Source organism: Symphalangus syndactylus, chromosome 12 (assembly GCF_028878055.3).
Source record: "Symphalangus syndactylus isolate Jambi chromosome 12, NHGRI_mSymSyn1-v2.1_pri, whole genome shotgun sequence".
Taxonomy (NCBI): Eukaryota; Metazoa; Chordata; class Mammalia; order Primates; family Hylobatidae; genus Symphalangus; species Symphalangus syndactylus.
The window spans coordinates 140,175,572-140,183,508 of NC_072441.2; the positions used below are offsets into that span (position 1 = coordinate 140,175,572).

At 51.6% G+C, this 7,937-nt stretch overlaps 1 long non-coding RNA gene across 1 annotated transcript; it reads left to right on the forward strand.

Annotated features, from left to right (window-relative positions):
• The first annotated feature begins 3,464 nt into the window (after positions 1 to 3,464).
• LOC134734596 (uncharacterized) lies at positions 3,465 to 4,099 on the forward strand. The gene is made up of 2 exons (XR_010117731.1): positions 3,465 to 3,695; positions 3,789 to 4,099. It is a non-coding gene; the product is annotated as an uncharacterized lncRNA (long non-coding RNA).
• The last annotated feature ends 3,838 nt before the right edge of the window (positions 4,100 to 7,937 follow it).

Below are 7,937 nucleotides of genomic sequence, written 5' to 3' on the forward strand. Positions count from 1 at the left end.
CTTCTGCCTCAGCCTCCTGAGTGCCTGGGATTACAGGCGTCTGCCACCAAGCCTGGCTAATTTTTTGTATTTTTAGTGGAGACAGGGTTTCACCATGTTGGCCAGGCTGGTCTCAAACTCCTGACCTTGTGATCCGCCCGCCTTGGCCTCCCAAAGTGCTGGGATTGCAGGTGTGAGCCACTGCGCCTGGTTTTTTTTGCTCCTTTCAAATGGATTTTACGATCTAATATTGAACCCCCATTTCTTCCTCTAGGAATGTGTGAAATTCAGCCTCAGACCCTCTTGGGGCTAAGTCGGAGATGTGCGTGTGTGTGTGTGTGTGTGTGTGTGTAAGAGGTGCAGGTGGGGGTTCCTGTAATAGAAGTAGTGTGAAGCTGGGAGCGGACAGGCACCTGAGGCTAGGGATTACTGAGGGTGCCCCCTTAGGAGGGTGGAGTAGATAGACAAGAAGCAGTGAGTTGGTGTAAGGCATGCCACTAGTGGGAGCTGCTGAGTTCATGAACCCGAGCCTCATGAACTGTCCCACTAAGGAAGGTGTGGCTTCACGTTTCACCTTGGTGATGTGTCTAGGATGCTTCTCCAGATTCGCCCATCAGAAGCACCCTGCCCTACTCTGATCCCTTCAGAGGACGCTATTTGGGCCTTTGTGAGGGCACTGACCACAGCCTTGGTTAGTGTCTTGGGCTGTGGTGTTCATTCTATATAATTCAATTCAATTCAGTTTGATTCAATTCAATTCGACAGTGCTAGACTCTGTGCCAGACACTGGATTAGACTTGACTCCTGCCTTATCGGGCCTGTAGTTAAGTGGGGCTCTAGGTAGGTAGACACAGGATTACTATGCACAGTACTGCCATGAGAGTGGGGTACCAGGAGCATCGGGCAAGGGTTTCTAACCCAGGCTGGGGGTCAATGAAGTCAGTGAAGATGCCAGATAGATGTGGTGCCTCAGCCAAGACCCAAGGGATGAAGGGGAGAAGGCTGTGGGTGATGCAGGTGTTTCAGGTATTTCAGGCAGGGATGGTGTGTAGTGGAGACTGGAGACCAGAGAGTGTGGGGCCTGGAGATAACTTCTCTGGGTCACAGAAGGATCTGGAAGGTCATGGGGAGATGGTAAAGGAGGAAGTTAGAGGGTCGGGCTGGGGCCTTGGCATGCGAGGCTTTGGAGGCCTTATATTTAAGAGTTTGGGCTATACCTGGGGGTGATGCAGAACCCTTGAGGGAGAGTAATACATTTGCAGTCTTTAAAGAGCACCTTGTGGCTGGGCATGGTGGCTCATGCCTGTAATCCCAGCACTTTGGGAGGCTGAGGTGGGCAGATCACCTGAGGTCAGGAGCTTGAGACCAGCTTGGCCAACATGGCGAAACCCCATCTCTACTAAAAATACAAAAATTAACCAGGCATGGTGGTGCACACCTGTAGTCCCAGCTACTGGGGAGACTGAGGCAAGAGGATCACTTGAACCCAGGAGGTGGAGGCTACAGTGAGCTGAGATTGCATCACTGTAATCCAGGCTGGGCGACAGAGTGAGACACCGTCTCAAAAGAAAAAAAAAGCACCTGGTGTGTAGTATGAAGGGTGAGTGTGAGGGTGTGCTGGTAAATGTCTAACAATGGCCACTTGAGAAAAAAAGCCTTTTGGCCAATTGCTGTGGTGTAAAATACTCCCACTGTGACTGATCTCAAGCTATCAACGTGATGTTGCTGAACACAGAGTTGGGATGAGATGATAATGGTCTGATCTCCTGAGCTGGCACAAGCTGGCTTCAGCACACCGCTGGTTGGAGTGGAGCAGGGAGGCCTTATCTATTTCCCTAGAGTGAGAGAGTGAGGGAGCTCTTCTCTCATTCCCTGTCTCCTCTCCCAGCAGCGACCATAAGCCCTGCACAGAGTTAGCACTGAGGCCAGAAGTATTTTGGAAGGACAAACAATGGAGAAGAGCCCTCAGGAACGTCCTATCCCATTTCCTGAGGGGATCCCTGAGAACTGGCTCTCGGGAGGAAGTCAGAGGCAGGGAAGTGCGTCCATGTGATCAGATTTCAGGGCTGAGGATGGGAGGAGGGCATGCTGGGATGGGAAGCTGATGAGCTGATGATAATAATTATGACAATTATGCAAAATACACAAATAATAATTACAGAAAATCATGATTATTATTTGTGGGTGTGAGATGTCTCCAGCTTTTTGGAACTGCACAGAAATGTTGGATGCCCCTTTTCTTGTGGGTGTGTGAGTGTCACAGTCAAGCTTGGGCTGTCTGGCAGGAGCTGGGGTTTCCATCCCTCTCCAGACAGCTGTCTCCTGCCCTGGGTCTTGGTGGAATCCAACCTTCTTCACACAGCGCCAGGCCTGAGTGAGCCAGATCAAGTTCAGGAAAGGCAGGGCCTCCTACTTCTAGTTCCCACCTCAGAACCTCACTGAGGACACAGCAATGGGAGGGGTAAACAGGGATAATGCAATGATTAACCTAGAAGAAGAATTCAGAGGCTCAGGTGCCATGTGTCTCCCTGATGAGCTGGTCTCATGATTCATGGCTGATTAGATATCTGACCCAAATACTGTCAATTAGACTCTCTTTTCTGGAAATATAGAGCTGGGACTGGGAGAGAGCAGGGTTTGTCTGTGAGTGATTTCATCTCTCACTGGGAGGCTGGGATTGGGCAGGTTCTACCCAGCAACCAAGTGGACTGCGGAGTGGGAGAGAGAAAGGACTGACATTCCTGCTGGCCTTCTGCATTCTAGCTCCAGTCCTAGTTCCTTGTATCTTTGTAGTAAGAGCCCCAGTGATATCAGCTTGAGGGGGTGTCTGTTACTTGCAGCTAAGATTCTAAGCAGGGTTGTATTGCAAAGAGCCTTGAATGTTTTGGTTTTATGGATCAGAGGTCCTCTCAAGTAGCTCACTCGAGACACTAGTGGCATAATAAGGGCACTCCTGTGGAAATCCTACAAGAGAAACTGTCAGGGCTGGGGCCCGCAGGAAACTGAGGCAGACTGGATTTAAGATGGCGCCAGGACCTCAGCATCGGGAGGGAATTTTTTTTTTTTTTTTTTGAGATGGAGTCTTTCTCTGTCCCCAAGGCTGGAGTGCAGTGGCGTGATCTCAGCTCACTGCTGAGATCTCCTGGGTGAACCTCCATCTCCTGGGTTCACACCATTCTCCTGCCTCAGCATCCTGAGTAGCTGGGACTACAGGTGCCCGCCAACACGTCCGGCTAATTTTTTGTATTTTTAGTAGAGACGGGGTTTCACCGTGTTAGCCAGGATGGTCTCGATCTCCTGACCTCGTGATCCACCTGCCTCGGCCTCCCAAAGTGCTGGGATTACAGGCTTGAGCCACCGCACCCGGCCGGGAGGGAATTTATTAATTCTATTAACACAACTTGCAGTCATTTCCTGGTGGCTGCCTTTCCTGTCCTGCTAACGGTTCACCAACTCTTTTTCCTTCTGTTCAACCACCTGAGAGAACACATTCAATTGGCTCAGCTGATGACTATTGTCTCTTTGTGGAGCCTTTTGTGTCAGGCCATGTGATAGGCTATGAGATAGCCTATGGATGGGCTACCCTTGTTTCAGGTGCTCATTCATGGTCCAATCAGATGCCATCTCTGAGCTGGCCGTCTGAGCGGGGTAGTTTTAAACGGAAGTTGGTTTTGTCAGCGTGCAGGCTGGTGAGTCCTGTGTGAATGCCAGGCTTGGTACGTAATTCAGCAGGTGATGGTGAGGCCTCTAAGGTTCTTGAGGATGTGATATGGTCAAAGCTGAGACTTGTGAATATTATCTGGTTGCAGGGAAGAGGTTGGCTGGAGGGTGAGAGTGTGTCCGGAATTGGTGGGTTCTTCGTCTCACTGACTTCAAGAATGAAGCTGCGGACCTTCGCGGTGAGTGTTACAGTTCTAAAGGCGGCGTGTTCGGAGTTTATTCCTTCTGTTGTTCGGATGTGTTCGGAGTTTCTTCCTTCTGGTGGGCTCGTGGTCTCGCTGGCTCAGGAGTGAAGCTGCAGAGCTTCGCGGTGAGTGTTACAGCTCTTAAGGTGGCGCGTCCGGAGTTGTTCGTTCCTCCCGGTGGGTTCGTGGTCTCGCTGGCTTCAGGAGTGAAGCTGCAGAGCTTTGCGGTGAGCGTTACAGTTCTAAAGGCGGCGTGTCCGGAGTTTGTTCCTTCTGTTGTTCGGATGTGTTCGGAGTTTCTTCCTTCTGGTGGGTTCGTGGTCTCGCTGGCTTCAGGAGTGAAGCTGCAGAGCTTCGCGGTGAATGTTGCAGCTCATAAAAGCAGTGTGGACCCAAAGAGTGAGCAGTAGCAAGATTTATTGTAAGGAGCGAAAGAACAAAGCTTCCACAGTGTGGAAGGGGACCCGAGCGGGTTGCCACTGCTGGCTCGGGCAGCCTGCTTTATTCTCTGCCCCCACCCACGTCCTGCTGATTGGTAGAGCCGAGTGGTCTGTTTTGACAGGGCACTGGTTGGTGCGTTTACAATCCCTGAGCTAGACATAAAGGTCCTCCACGTCCCCATCAGATCAGTTAGATACAGAGTATCGACACAAAGGTTCTCCAAGGCCCCACCAGAGCAGCTAGATACAGAGTGTCGATTGGTGCATCCACAAACCTCGAGATAGACACAGGGTGCTGATTGGTGTGTTTACAAACCTTGAGCTAGACATAAAGGTTCTCCACATCTCCGCCAGACTCAGGAGCCCAGCTGGCTTCACTCAGTGGATCCCGCACCGGTGCTGCAGGTGGAGCTGCCTGCCAGTCCCGTGCCGTGCGCTCGCACTCCTCAGCCCTTGGGTGGTCGATGGGACTGGGCGCTGTGGAGCAGGGGGTGGCGCTCGTTGGGGAGGCTCGGGCCGCACAGGAGCCCATGGAGGGGGTGGGGGGCTCAGGCATGGCGGGCTGCAGGTCCCGAGCCCTGCCCCGAGGGAAGGCAGCTAAAGTCCGGTGAGAAATCGAGCGCAGCGCGGGTGGGTCGGCACTGCTGGGGGACCCAGTACACCCTCCGCAGCTGCTGGCCTGGGTGCTAAGCCCCTCATTGCCCGGGGCCGGCAGGGCCGGCCAGCTGCTCTGAGTGAGGGGCCTGCCAAGCCCACGCCCACCCGGAACTCCAGCTGGCCCGCAAGCACCGCGCGCAGCCCCGGTTCCCGCTCGTGCCTCTCCCTCCACACCTCCCTGCAAGCGGAGGGAGCCGGCTCCCGCCTTGGCCAGCCCAGAAAGGGGCTCCCACAGTGCAGCCGTGGGGTGAAGGGCTCCTCAAGTGCCACCAAAGTGGGAGCACAGGCAGAGGAGGCGCCGAGAGCGAGTGAGGGCTGTGAGGACGGCCAGCACGCTGTCACCTCTCAAGAGGACAGGCAGGGAGGCAAGGTAGGTGGTTGCTGCCTTAGTCCAGTGAGAGGAGATGAGCTGAGCTGGCCTGATCTAGAGGGTGGGCCAGGCCAGCATCAGGGTAGGCAAGTGAGGCTCTGGGGACACCACATTTAAGTGGCCCTGCTCCCTCTCAGGGCCAGCCCTTACAGGAGCCTCCTGAATTTTGCTTCACTCACCCCATCCTAGACCTGGCCCTGGGAAGGATGATGGAGGAGACACCTGAATGTATGGGCTCAATAACTGGTGGGTTGCTGGTGGTGAGGAGAGGGACCCTCCTTTCTCTGGGGAATGCTGAGGCTTTTGGTGGTGTGGGCTGGAGATCAGGAGGCCAGGCCCAGAGATGCGGAAGCAGGAGGAGGGAATTTGGGTTTGTGGAGGAAGCTGATAAGTTCACTTTGGGGTCTGAGGAGTTTGCGATGCCTGTGGAAGGTTGAGGGCAGGGTTTCTAGTAGACAGATGGGAATGTGGGTCTGAAGCTTGGAGAGAAGTCAGATCTGTAGAGGTGGGCTTTGGCAGTGTCGGCATAGAGTTGATCATGAGGCACCATGTGCAGAGTACTGGGCACCGTACCTGGCACAAAGCATGTGCTCAGGAAATGTTTCATAAGTAATATGAGAAGTCATGGGAATCCACTTGATCTTCCGGGGAGTGTTGTAGGGAGGAATGGGTCTGTAATGGTGAAATGTCAGACAGCTGACAATAGCTTCTGGGTTAGGGGGCATTTGTGAGTAGGAGGGGATTCTTTTGGAGCTCATTACATGACCCCATGCTTGTATCCACGGATGCACCCTGTTCTCAAGGATCCCTGGAGCACAAATGCCTGGCTGAAGGGCTGAGGACTGATAAGGTTTGGCTCTGTGTTCCCATCCAGATCTCATGTCGAATTGTAATCCCCAGTGTTGGAGGAGGGGCCTGGTGGGAGGTGATTGGATCATAGGGTCCCCTTGCACTCGTGATAGTGAGTGAGTTCTCACGAGATCTGGTTGTTTAAAAGTGTGTAGCACCTCCCCCTTTGCTCTCTCTCTTCCTCCTGCTCCTGCCATGTAGATGTGCCTGCTTTCCCTTCGCCTTCCACCATAATTGTAACTTTCCTGAGGCCTCCTCAGCAGCATGGAACCATGAGCCCATCAAACCCCTTTTCTCTATAAATTACCCAGTCTCAGGTAGTTTTTTATACCATTGCAAGAACAGACTGATACAAGGACCAAGAATCAGGGGACCTCCACCTTTGTCTCTGACTGTGACGGTTGTTGCTTCTTTAAGAAGTGGCTTCCTGGTAATTACCCAGAGGTTATGCCTGGTCAGCAGTGGAACTGGTAGCATAAACCCCCACACTTGTGTGAAGTCTTAGGTTTTTTTTTTTTTTTTTTTCCCAGGGTGGTTTCACATTCATGAATTCATTTGAGATCTATTACTCTCTTGTGAAGGAGAAAGCCCAGGACTCATCATCCCCATTTTACAGGTGAAGCAACTGAGGCTCCAAGAGGTTAAGTGGCTAGCTGAGAGCCACAAAGCTCTGGTCAGGGAAGGCTGGCTTGGAATCTAGGTCGGCTTAAAAAAATACAATCTCCTGAATCTAGAAGTCATTATGTACTCTAGGCTTTCCTTAGATATATAATAATAAGATAACATCGGAGTTACATAAATGGCTAATGTTTATTAGAGACTTAAATGATGGGTACTGTATTTTACATTTAAACCTCGCAACAATTCTATGGGATAGGTACTATCATCCATCTATTGGCAAGAATGCAAAAAGAATGTCCAGTTCTGGCCACGATGTGGGAAGAGGGCTTTTGCATCCATCGCTGGGGATTGAGAATTGCCGTGAGTGCTAGGGAACAAAATCAGCAGTGGCAATTAAAATTTAAAGTACGAACACCCTTGATTCACAAATTGCTCTTTGGGGAATCTAGCCTGCGGGAATAAAAGCATCAGAACATAAGGATAAATGCACAAAGACATTTACTACCGCACCATTTGTAGTCATGAATGAAACAGTTGAACATCTATCAGGAGGGAAATGGTTAACTGATGGCTGCGGATGGTGACCCAGCTAATGACAGGAGGGAGAACCTTCCAGATACACTGACCTCAAGGGTGGTTCATGATGTGTTAAGTGAACAAAGCAAGTTTGGAGTAATGTGAATTCTATTTTTATTAGATGCATAAATAGAAATTTATTTTTTATTTTTATTTTTTGAGATAGAGTCTCCCTCTGTTGCCCAGGCTGGAGTGCAGTGGCTCAATCTCGGCTCACTGAAACCTCTACCTCCTGGGTTCAAGTGGTTCTCATGCCTCAGCCTCCTGAATAGCTGGGATTACAGGTGTGTGCCACCACGCCCGACTAATTTTTTGTATATTTTTTAGTAGAGATGGGGTTTCACCATGTTGTCTAGGCTGGTCTCGACAAGCGATCCACCTGCCTCGGCCTCCCAAAGTGCTGGGATTACAGGCATGAGCCGCCGTGCCTGGCCCCTTTTGCTGTCTTAAGTCCACTCCCCTCAGGTGCCTCTGTAGGGAGAGGACCACAGTGGAGGGAATGTCTTGCTGCAGAACAGTCAGCTGGGCATGCTGTGACCC